The 10,677-nt window shown below is 43.9% G+C and overlaps 1 pseudogene; it reads left to right on the top strand.

Moving 5' to 3' along the window:
- The first annotated feature begins 1,150 nt into the window (after positions 1-1,150).
- LOC115671622 (secoisolariciresinol dehydrogenase-like) lies at positions 1,151-10,677 on the top strand (annotated as a pseudogene).

Raw genomic sequence — 10,677 nt, 5'->3', positions numbered from 1 at the left:
CATGCGGTCTATTCCAGAAAGACACTCTAACTTATCCTAAAATGACCTCTTTTTGACATTTTTTTTTATGAAAATTCGAAATGATTAAATGCCCTAAATAATCTATTAGGACTAGAATGACTCCTAATTTAACTAGGAAATAAATTACCCTAAATCCCAATTTAAATTAAGCAATTATCCTACCTTCTAGATATATTTAGGATTTCCTAAACATGCAAAATTTCTAATTTAAATCCTAATTAATATTTTTTTGGATTTTCTTTTATTTCAAAGATAAAGCAATCAAACAAAAGACAACAGTCGCATTCAAACAATCCACGCAATCCGCAAGATTTATTTATCATGTTCAAATTAGGAAAACGGTTCGAGCTAACGATCATATATATAGATATTTTAGGGATAATGTGTGCTATATCCGCAATATTCGAAAATACCCAAATTCGTAATTTAGCAACGTACTTGGACGACTATCTGACCTTGACCCCCAAGGTATGGTACGCGGCGGTGCGGAAGATTGTTATCTTATCCATAACCACTTGGATACGATAATATATCTTATTTGTTTTCTAAATTCAAACGGTCGGCTTTTTATTGATATATATGACCGTGTGTATATATATATATACACGGTCAAGGTCAGATATATATATATATATATATCTGACCGTGTGTATATATATAATATATTATATATATTATATATATAATATATATATATCTGACCTTGACCGTGTATATATATATATACACACGGTCATATATATCAATAAAAAGCCGACCGTTTGAATTTAGAAAACAAATAAGATATATTATCGTATCCAAGTGGTTATGGATAAGATAACAATCTTCCGCACCGCCCCGTACCATACCTTGGGGGTCAAGGTCAGATAGTCGTCCAGGTACGTTGCTAAATTACGAATTTGGGTATTTTCGAATATTGCGGATATAGCACACATTATCCCTAAAATATCTAGCAATCCACAAAAAATTCATGAAATATTCAAACACCGAAAAAAATAAGAAATCAAATATTCTAAGAATATCATATGAGGATCTTACCTAATTTCGCGGATAATTTCCAAATTTGAATCGTCAGTATATCGGGATCGCGGACCGCGGGACGGTGGCCGACAGCGAGGAACCGGTGATAATGGGACTGGGGATACAGCGGTGGCACGGGCTCGGGCCTCGGTTCAACGAGCAGCAGCGCGTTGGGCACAGACTGGCGCGACTTAGGCCTCGGGCAGCGGTGGGGCACGGCGATGGTGGTAGCGGACGGTGTGGTATGCGGCTTACATCGGGACTAGTAGAGGTGGCCGCTGGCTCGGAAGGTGGAGCAGCAGGCGGCGACGTTGTCAGGGTGGCTTGCAACAAACGAAGCAGGCTAAGGCACGGACCGAGCGCTATGATTAGTAGCTGGGCTCGTCGGGTGCCGGGGTTCAGTGGCGCGGCAGTGGGCACAAGCATGGGAGGCAGGCGACAGAGGGGGCGGCGGGCTCGGGTGGTCGTCGGCAGTGTGGTTTGGGGCAGGGGAGCTCACGGCCACAGATCTGGCTGTGAGCAGGTAGCGGCTAGCACGGCAGCGTTGGGTTAGCAGCAGGGATGGCGGCTAGGTGCTTGGTGCGGCCAACTCTCTCTCTCACTCTTTGGCTCTTACTAGCGCACTTGCTATTACTCACTTGTGTTCTGAAAATTGTGAACGCTCTCCTCCTTTTGTCCGTTATGGGAGTGCTCTTATATAGATAGGGAAAGCTTAGGATTTCAAGGAAAGAGGCCAAATCTTTAAGATATTTAAAATATATTACCCTTTTGTCTCTTCCCCCTTCAAATCTACATTTTCCCTTTTCCTTTTGAACGAATATTGCTCAAGACCGATTACACCCTCGAATAGCCGAATAATGTTGACCTCTTTCTTTATTTGCCCTTTTTTCAGATTATTTTCCATGTGGTGCCCACTATGGCCGAAATATTGAGCAAATATGCAACACCCATGCTAATTTCAGCCATCATGGGCTTGGCTAGAATTTAAAACTTTCATGGGCTCGGTCCAATTCATTAAGTTCAAGACCATCTGCTTAGAACCATCAACCGCTGATCCAATTAATATGCAATTAAACTATATGATAAATGCTCCTAAAAACTATATGATATGCAATCTAATTATATTAATACCTAATTTTTGTGCAAATATTTTCAAATAGTGAGCCAAAATTTAGGTGTCAACACGACCTTTCGGCAGCAATGTCTACTAATCCCCTCCGTCATTTCTTTCATTTCTTTGCATGTTTATGATTCTTTGTAAGAACGTATTCTCACCTATAGCTCGCATTCTATCTCAAATCACACTACAAAATAAATCGTCTAACATACAAACTCTTGTAAACTTTCCAACAAACAACTGAAATTCAGGCTATTCGTGATCGATTGATCGTCAAATTTCGACGGATGGCCCCTCTAAATATTGTAGAGCCGCCTCAAGGAAGGGAATCTTTGAACATGGAGCTCCAAAACAGTTTCTATTTTAAACCAGTACGACTTTTTTTTTCAAATATATTTAAGGAACTCCATTGATCTGTCTTCCTTATTGGATCACCTACGCGACGACGACGACGACGACGACGACAACAACATTAGTCTTCTTCTACGCCTTGTTTCCACCAATGGGAGGCTCTTCATTCATCTCCACCGTTAGGGGTGTACAAAAGAACCGAGAACCGCTCGGACCGCTTGGGACCGCTTAGAACCGGACCGGAACCGGTGGTTCCAAAAGGAACCGATCTGGTTCCCGGTTCCAGGTGTGGAACTGCCCACCTGCCCACCCGGACCGAATCGGTAATATAATAATAAATATAATATATTTATTTAATTTTTATTTTAAAATTTTTTATAAATCCCTAAACTAAACCTAACTCGCTCGACGCTCACAGCCTCACATTGAGCCGAGAAACACCTTCTTTCACTTTCGCCTTACACTCACTCTCACTCTCTCACTCTTCTCGGTCGATGCTCATCTTACCGTCTCCGACTCTTCATCTCCGTTTCCGTCTCCGTCTTTCCGTCTCCTTCCTTGGCTAGTGGGACCGGTTTTATAGATCCACCCGAGTATCGGACCGCCGGTTCTTAGTGGGCGGTTTTTGGTTCTAGAGTGGGAACCGTCCACCCGGATCATGCTCACCCCTATCCCCAAACACCAGAAGGTGAGTGGTTCTTGCATCATTTCTTATTGATCGAACGAATCATCCTCCTGCTTCACTAGTTTACTACGGTCTAAGTTCCACTAAGCATGTCATACATTTCTTTGAAATTTCATCCAATGACGTGATGATACAGGATTCTGATTAACTGGATTATAGTCTAATCACTCCATAAGCAAGCTTATTGGCTTCCTAATCACTAACTAAGATTTTGCCACGTTTTTTTTTGGGTAATTCCACTTTGAGTGAACAGCCAAAGCCTTTGACATGCACTCCTCTATGGATTTGAGTTACTAAACAGCTTTCATATTTGATGCATTTCTCATGCTTCACAGGCCAGATGGTAAGGCTGCCCTAATCACCGGAGGAGCCAGCAGGATCGGCGAGAGTCTTTGCCCACCGCGGCACCAAGGTCGTTATCGCCGACGTCAACGACTCGTTCGGCCACTCGGTCCGCGACTCCCTCGTCCAGGACACCGCCTCCTATGTCCACTGCGACGTCACCGACGAGTCCCACGTCGAGGCTGCCGTTGCCAAGGCCGTCTCCGCCTATGGCAAGCTCGACATCATGTTCAACAACGCCGGGATCGTTGACACGAACAAGGCTCGCATCATTGACAACGACAAGGCCGACTTCGAGCACATCCTCGCCGTGAACGTCACCGGCGTCTTCCTCGGGATCAAGCATGCGGCCAGCGCGATGATCCCGACGCGGCGCGGCTGCATCATCAACACCGCCAGCATCAGCTCCGGCATTGGCGGTTCCGCCTCGCACACCTACACGTTCATGAAGCATGCAGTAGTGGGGCTGACAAGGAATGCCGCCATGGAGCTGGGGCAGTAACGCAGCGTTCAGCGAATAATTCACGCAAAACCTTGCTTAAAGAAAGAAATCTCGAAATTCAATATTGATAATAATGTTCTTCAAAAAGAACCTTAAAACAAGCTTATATATCCCTAAACCAAATCCTACTAGGATTAGAAAACACAAAACATCAAAATTACAAAACTGCCCTTAAAATTAAAACCCATAAAAAATTATAAAAAAAAATAGAAAAACCCATGTAAACGATCCTGAATCGCTAAAATCCATCGTTAGTCACGGCCAAAGGCGTGAGTTTTATTCAGAACGCCGTTTTGCTTAAAACGATCGAATTTGAGACCAATCCGATGTCGTCAACCAGGTCCGCCGGTTCTAGTCGCATCACCATTTCGCCTTCCGTTTGGACTTCTGCCTGTCCAACCGGTCTAGAAACGCTTCACTAATAGATTCTGTATCATTCTCCTCTACTTGAAAAGAGCTCGTCCTCGAGTTAAAATCAGGATCTGGATATAACGGCTCTGCGGACTCATGAAACGATGATAAATCAGCAACATTGAAAGTGTTAGATATGCCCATACTATGTGGAAGGTCTATAACATAAGCATTATCGTTGATCTTCTTGCTGACAGTGTAAGGCCCATACTTCTTTTGCTGCAATTTGCTATAAGATCCAACTGGTAATCGCTCTTTACGAAGAAAAACCATGACCTGATCACCTACCGCAAACACCTGCTTCTGCCTGTGTTTATCTACTGTAGCTTTATACTTCTGATTAGCTTCCTCCAGCTTCTGTTTGACTTCATGATGCACCTCCACAATCTGTTTAGCCATATGATCCGTTGTTACACTTTTATCCGCTTGCTTAGGCAACTGTACCAAATCCAGAGTATGCTGAGGCACCTTTGTATAAATAACAGAAAAATGCGACCTGCCAATAGAACTATGAACTGCATTATTATAAGGGTGCGCATGAATACCATTCTATGCCCGGGAGCTATTTCTGAACAGAAATGATTTTTTTTTATTCTGTGCCCGGAAACAATTTCTGAGTATTTGAAGGCGTTTGATAAACTGTCCAAAATTTCTATTCCTAGAGTAGAAAAGAACAGAAATGCGTTTGGTAACTACACAAAATTTCTATTCTCAAATAATATTTTAATAATATTTTGAATTGTTTAATTTTTTTTTCTTTTTACCCATTTTCTTCTTTGGCCATGGCCGGTCGCAAGTGACCGGCCACGACCCGAGGCCGGCGAGGGCGTCACGGCCCTCGCCGCGAGGGCGAGGGCTGGACCCTCGCCGCCCGGGCGAGGCGACCTCGCCCAGAGATGGCGATGGGCGAGGCCAAGCCTCGCCGTCCCGACCCACGGCGAAGCCGACCTCGCCGTGGGTCGCGACGGCGAAGCTCGGCCTTGCCAGATCTGGGCAAGGCCGAGCCTCGCCATCTCTGGGCGAGGCCGACCTCGCCGTCGCGACCGACGGCGAGGCTCGGCCTTGCTCGATCTGGGCGAGGCCGCCTCGTCCAAGCGGCGAGGGTCCAACCCTCTCCGGCGAGGGCGACCCTCGCCGGCCCTGGGCTGTGGCCGGTCGCCGTCCGCCGGCTCAGCCAGGGAAGAACAACAGAAAAATAAGAAAAGAAAAAAAAGAAAAAGAAGAAAAAAAAACTGATTCTCAAAATTGTGCCGAGAAACAAGAAGCAACTTTTTTTTTACTTCTTGTTTCTCTTCCAAAACTGTTTCTCGGCACAAATTTTTGCAAAAATGTGCCCGGGAACAAAAAGTTTACCAAACGCATTTCTGTTCCCAAACTATTTCTGGGAACAAAAGAACAGAAATTTTCACTATTTGGCACGTTACCAAACGGGCCCTAAGCAAACTCTGCTTGTGATAAAGCAACATCCCATTGCTTCAGCTTATCTCCACAAATGTTTCGAATCAAGTTTTTCAGAGTTCTATTAACCACCTCTGTTTGCCCATCAGTCTACGGGTGAGCAATGCTACTGAAATTCAAAGATGAATCAAATAGTTTCCATAAAGTCCGCCAAAAATGTCCTAGAAATTTACTATCCCTATATGAGATAATAGACTTGGGTACACCATGCAAACGAACCACTTCCTTAAAGAATAATCTGGCCACACTTACTGCATCAGAAGTTTTCCTACAAGGAATGAAGTGCGCCATCTTGGAAAATTTGTCAACCACAAAGAAAACAGAATACACGCCTCTTTGTGTCCGTGGTAAACCAAGCACAAAATCCATGGACAGATCTTCCCATATATTATCAGGAACAGGTAATGGCATATATAAACCTGTATTATTATATTTCCCATTAGCAGTCTGGCAAACATAACACTTTTGTACGTACCTGCTGACATTTCTACGCAACTGGAGCCAGTAAAATCGCTCCCGGATTGCAGCAATAATTTTATCACGACCCAGGTGTGCAGCTAATCTTCCATCATGTAAATCACGAATTACCTTCGCTCCTAATGATGTTTGAGGAAGGCAAAGCTGGTTGCTACGCATCAAATAGCCATTCTGCACATAAAATTCTTGCACAGGTTGACCAGCAGCACATGACTTCCAAATTTGCCCAAAGTCATCATCATCTGCATAACAATCTTTCAACTGCTCAAACCCCAAGATGTCTTGGCTTAATGTAATTAACAAGCCAGCTCTCCTACTTAATGTATCTGCTACGACATTATGCACACCTGACTTGTGATGTAATCTGAAAGGAAATTTTTGCAAAAATTGACACCATCGCGCATGCATATCTTTGATAATCCTCTTCTAACTATTTAGATACTTCAAAGCTTCATGATTAGAATAAAGGACAAATTCTTTCCTAATCAGATAATGCTCCCAGGTCTTCAAAGCCCTTACGACAGAATAAAATTCTTTGTCATAAGTGCTCTACTTCTATCTCGCCTCACTAAGCTTCTCACTGAAATAGCAAATTGGTCTGCGCTCCTGAGATAAAACAGCTCCTATATCAACTCCACTAGCATCACAGTCCACTTCAAAAAGTCTATCAAAATCAGGTAAGGCAAGAACAGGTGCGGTAAATAACTTTTCCTTCGGAATAGCAAAACTATTCTTTGCTTCCTCTCCCCATAGAAATTTGCCTTTCTTCATATATTTAGTAATCGGGGCTGCGATAGTACTGAAATTCTTAATAAATCGCTGATAGAAAGTAGTCAACCCATGAAAACTCCTAACGTCAGAAACTATTTTAGGTGTCGGCTACTCTTTGATTGCTTTTACCTTCGCCTCATCTACCTTTGTTCCTTCAGCAGTAATAATAAACCCCAGGAATAACAGCTTATTAGTTAAAAAACTACACTTCTTAATATTAATATACAGCTTATTAATCTGCAAAGCTGTCAATACCTCCCTTAAGTGCATCAGATGATCCTCCTCAGTCTTACTATAAATCAGGATATCATCAAAATAAACTACAACAAATTTGCCAATAAAAGATTTTAGAACCTGATTCATAAGCCTCATGAAAGTGCTTGGAGCATTGGAAAGTCCGAAAGGCATCACCAACCATTCGTACAACCCCTCCTTGGTTTTAAAAGCTGTCTTCCACTCATCTCCGGGCCAAATCCGAATCTGATGGTATCTATTCTTCAAATCCAGCTTCGAAAACCACTTAGCACCGTACAACCTATCCAGCATGTAATCCAATCTCGGAATTGGAAACTTGTAACCCACGGTTATCTTATTAATGGCCTTGCTATCTACACACATCCGCCAACTCCCATCTTTCTTAGGAGTCAACAAGGCCGGAACAGCACATGGGCTCATGCTATTTTGAATGTGCCCCTTCGCAACAACTCCTCCACCTTCTCTTTTAGAATCTCGCTCTCGTTAGGACTCATCCTGTAGTGCGGTAAATTAGGCAGAATAGCACCAGGAATTAAGTCTATATGGTGCTGAATATCGCGCATAGGCGGCAACCCATCTGGAATCTCTTTAGGCATCAGTTCGCTAAATTCCTTCAATAAAGGCCTGACTGCTTCAGGCTGCTCCTCCACTTGTAATTCAGCTTCAGTCTCAATTGCTTGTTTCACGACCAGCGCGTGAATCTGTCGGGTCTCCTTAACCTCAGCTTCAAATTTCCTCGTAAGGGTAAAGAAATTATTTTCAGCAGATTATTTTCCTTTGTTCTTCAGTGGCAGCAACGTATACTTCACTCCATCCTTCACGAGGTTATACTGATTGCTCCTTCTCGAATGCTGAGCATCTACATCAAATTGCCACGGCCTCCCAAATAACACATGACATACATCCATGTCTACTACATCACAATACAGCTCATCATGATATTTTTCAATGGAGAATGGAATTTTGCATCGTTTAGTCACCTGAATGTTTTTCGCTCCAGATTTAATCCATCCTAACGTATAGGGATTAGGATGCTTCTCCACGGGTATTCCCAACTTCTTCACTGCCTCCTTCCCAATGATATTCTCCATGCTTCCACTATCAATAACCACAACAAAGATCTTTCCCAGAATGGCGCACCTAGTTCGGAATAACTGATGGCGCTGCGAATCATCTTCCTGTTTTGGGGCCAACATCATTCTGCGCACCACACAGTTTACTTGCTCCTCTTTTTCATCTTCAAAATCATCGTCCTCACCATCCGGCGCACAGCAATATCCATCCTCCTCCTCTTCTCTCGCTGCTATGTTTACGATCTTTCTCTGAGGGCATTCATTAGATCGGTGCCCATGCTGATTACACCTGTAACACTTTATCGCGGCTGGTTTAGCATAAGGGTTAGGGTTGGCAGTTTTCTGTGCTTGCGTTCCCTTATCCCTTGGCTCGTTCATAGGGCGCTTTTCTACCGCCCTATCTTCCTGATTTCGCCCTGTGTTAAAACGATTATTGGAACTACTCTTCTCTACCGAACTGCTCGAACTGCTACCTCAATAATTTTCGTAGCCTCTTCTTCCCCTGTCTTGCTGCATCAATTCTGCCTTCATCGCCATATTCTTGGCTTCAGTTAAATTTCGTAGAAATTGCACTCCAATTTTATCTCGAATGAAGGGTTTCAAACCATCGAGATATCTGGCCACCTGCTGTCCCTCCGTCTCTGATAAATTATTCCGCTCCGCCAATCTCATAAATTCGGCCGTATACTCATGCGCAGTCCGATTGCCCTGCTGGCAATGTTGGTACTGCTGGAACATAATCTGTTCATAATCGGATGGAAGGAATTCCTGCTTCAACAGCCTCCTCATTCTAGTCCAAGTTCAAACTCTATCTTTCCCTTCTCGCTCCCTCTTATTCTGCAATCTCTCCCACCATGCAGACGCACCCCCCTTTAATCTACAGGCTACTAATTGCACCCTTTTCTCACCATGGGTCTCCATATAATCGAAAAATCTATCTATATCAGCAATCCAATCCAGAAATTCTTCTATGCCCAGACTTCCATTAAAATAAGGAATATCGACTTTCAATTTAAAGTTGTAACCTTCACGATCGTCGTAACGTTGTCTTCCATCTCTCCTATCATATCCTCTTTGAAATCCTCCATGACGATGTTTGCCGCCATAATCAGCACGTTCCTCATCAAAATAATCGTTTTCTTCTTCTTCCGAACTCTCTGAAAATAGAGGGTTATGCAACCTGCGGACAGGAACAGGCCTGTCAACAGGATCACCGCGAGCAAGATCTGCACCCGGCCTTCTGTCGTTTCGCCGATTTCGGTTCATATCAACGCCGAGACCTTCGAACCAATCTGTTAACTCGTCAAATTGTTCTTCGAAACGACGAAGACTTTGATCGAGTCGTTGATCCAAGCGTTCCATTAAACGCTGCTCCAAACGTTGCAGCGCGTCGTCCCCAAGGGTTGGGGCTCCAGTCTCCTGAGCATCGTCACAAAGACCACCGCCAGTCACCATAGGCTTTGGTACCACCTGACGCAGCGTTCAGCGAATAATTCACGCAAAACCTTGCTTAGAGAAAGAAATCTCGAAATTCAATATTGATGATAATGTTGTTCAAAAAGAACCCTAAAACAAGCTTATATATCCCTAAACCAAACCCTACTAGGATTAGAAAATATAAAACATCAAAATTACAAAACTGCCCTTAAAATTAAAACCCATAAAAAATTATTAAAAAAAATAGAAAAACCCATGTAAATGATCCCGAATTGCTAAAATCCATCGTTAGTCACGGCCAAAGGCATGAGTTTTGTTCAGAACGCCGTTTCGCTTAAAACGACCGAATTTGAGCCCAATCTGATGTCGTCAACCGGGTCCGCCAGTTCTAGTTGCATCACCGTTTCGCCTTCCGTTTGGACTTCTGCCTGTCCAACCGGTCCAGAAACGCTTCACTAATAGATTATGCATCAGGCAGTTTGGGATCCGAGTCAACTGCCTCTCGCCATTCGGCTGCGCGACGCTGCTGGCGACGAAGTTCGTAGGCCTAGGCCAGGTGGAGATGGAGGTGTTGATAGGCGCAATGGCAAACCTGAAAGGGGTGACACTGAAGGCGGAGGATGTGGCGAACGCCGCTCTTTTCTTAGCGAGTGACGAGGGGAGGTATGTCAGCGGCCACAACCTGTTCATCGACGGCGGCCTCACGGTCATTAACCCGTCGTTCCGCATGTCCCGGTATGCACCGGAGGAGGCCTGA

Source organism: Syzygium oleosum, unplaced genomic scaffold (genome assembly GCF_021117445.2).
Source record: "Syzygium oleosum isolate NSW1041296 unplaced genomic scaffold, Sole_v2.1 Sole_v2.25, whole genome shotgun sequence".
NCBI classification, from domain to species: Eukaryota; Viridiplantae; Streptophyta; class Magnoliopsida; order Myrtales; family Myrtaceae; genus Syzygium; species Syzygium oleosum.
This window is presented reverse-complemented; position numbering and strand designations above follow the sequence as displayed.